Here is a 2,288-nt window from a genome sequence, read left to right as displayed (position 1 = left end):
TGGGGGGCCATGGGGAGCCATGGGGGGCGATGGGGAGCGATGAGGAGCCATGGGGAGCCATGGGGAGCCATGGGGGGCCATGGGGAGCCATGGGGAGCCATGGGGGGCCATGGGGAGCGATGGGGGCGATGGGGAGCGATGGGGAGTGATGGGGGCGATGGGGAGCCATGGGGGGCAATGGGGAGCGATGGGGAGCCATGGGGGGCGATGGGGGCGATGGGGAGCAGCAGATGACGCTTCGCTCACTTGCTGCTCGCCTCCTGCTGTGTGGCCTTGGTTCCTAACAGCGCGCGGACAGCTACCGGTCCGAGGCCCGAGGGTTGGGGGCCCCTCTCTTAATGGGTCCCATACTTCCCCCCTTAACCATTCCAGGGCTGAAACTGCCACTCCTCAGAGATGCCCCACCCCCCTGAGAACACCAAAGGGACCTCTCAGAGCAGAGAGAAGGGGAGAAAAGAAGGGTTAAAATTTGCATCCAAAAAAACTTAAAAATAAATAAAATCTGCATCCAGAGGGAGGTGGCACAGTTCCTACCAGAGGGAATTCAATCTCCAGAGACTTCCTTTTCCCTCCCAGACACTGGTAGGGAAGGGGAAAGAGAAAGTCAGAAATGTCCGGCGTCAGCTGACTACCTATGCCTGGGGTGGTGGAGGGGGAGGGCAATAGGTGGTCCATGATTTAGCAGAAGCCATTCACTATCTTGGGCAAAGAGCCGTCCTGGAGGAGAGCAGAGAGGAGGAGAGATACCGCTCCGCGAAACGGGTGAGGGAATTGAGTCCAGGGGACACCAGAGGGCAAAGTGGGGAGAAGGAGACATTGGCTTCGTATACTCCAGGGAAAGTGGGCTACACAGCTAGATGCGGGGTGAGAGCGAAGTTTTGCGGGGGGGGGGGGGGGGGGCGGGGGGGGGGCTGTTCAGGAAAACTGAGTGTGGAGCCCAGAGCAGGACCGAACGCAAGGACCGAAGTAGATCAGGGAAGACAGGGGCCACCACTGTCAGCCCCCTGCCCACCCCAAAGTCCTGGAGAAGACAACAGAGACTTTTGGGCCCACTGCAGGGGCTGGGGTCTGAGCCAACCTCATCTGGATCTCCAAGGACAGGACACGTGGGCTGACTTCTAGTTTACTGATATGTTAAAATGCCACAGACACCATTTGCTTGGGGGGAGGGGGACACGTCCTCAAATGGTGCTTTCCCTCCAGCCCTCAGAGGCCTCCACCACCCTGTCACACAGGATGCTGAACGGTGGGCGGCACATATGGGAACCTGCGTTTTCCGTCTTGCCCACGTAGTGGGTCATGTTGACCTGTCTGCTTCGAATAGCTGGTCGGAAGACAGGTGGCCAGCTGACAGCAGGGTCCTCGGCTCCTAGATCAGCCTCAGCCCCACTCTTCCCCTGACCACAAATCACAGCATGGATGGAGCTGGTTTTCTGGCCCCTCTAGGTCCCCTCATCTGACTCTACAGGGCCCAGGACCTTGATCTTGCCTGCCTGCCCCCCTTGGACTGTGAGTTCCTGTGAGCGGCTCGGGCTTATCCCTGGGTCCCCCTGGCCTAGAGCTGTCCTGCCACACACTGGGGACTCCGTAAACCTGTGGATGGTTTAATAAATACTGAGGCCCCCCTGAGGAGCCCCTATTCAGGGGCTGTCCTATTCCCTGGAGCCTGCGTTCCAAATCTTCCTCGGCTCTCCTTCCTCTAAAGCTTACCAGACCTGAGTTCCATGCCTCAGAGACCAGAGAACCCTGACCTGACCCCCTCATTTGCATTAAGGTGTCATTGCCTGGGGGCCCTAGTGCATCTCTCCCATAGGCACTTGACCCTCCAGTGTCTCGGTCTAGTGGAGTGACCCATGAAGATGTCAGGGACCATGTCATAGAGAAACTCAGGAACAAAACACGCTTCACCAACGGCCTTCACGCCTCCCCAGATCCTGGCCCGCTGGAGGGGGCAGGAGGAAGGGTCCTCGGTCGGGGCCCTTCCTCAGCGCTCTGTCTTTCTCTCCCACGCCCATCTGTCCCCGGCTGCGTCCTCAGCACCCCCGGCTGGAACACGGACGGAGGACTGGGTTGGCTGAGCCTGAGAGTGGGGATGGAGGCTGGACCGTCTCTGTTGGGACAGACAGGGCCCCTCTGTCCTCCCCAGCCCGGGTAACCTGAGCCCGGCATTGTGTCCATCCTGGAACAGCTGACAGCGCTGGGGTCAGACAGCTGGTGGGGCTGGCCTGGCTGGCCTGGCTGGGGAGGGAGTGTGGGCTGTTACATGAGACCCAGAGGCTGCATCCCCC

This window comes from Monodon monoceros, unplaced genomic scaffold (assembly GCF_005190385.1).
Source record: "Monodon monoceros isolate NGI ecotype Baffin Bay Population unplaced genomic scaffold, NGI_Narwhal_1 Super_Scaffold_16, whole genome shotgun sequence".
In the NCBI taxonomy this organism is placed as follows: domain Eukaryota; kingdom Metazoa; phylum Chordata; class Mammalia; order Artiodactyla; family Monodontidae; genus Monodon; species Monodon monoceros.
This window is presented reverse-complemented; position numbering follows the sequence as displayed.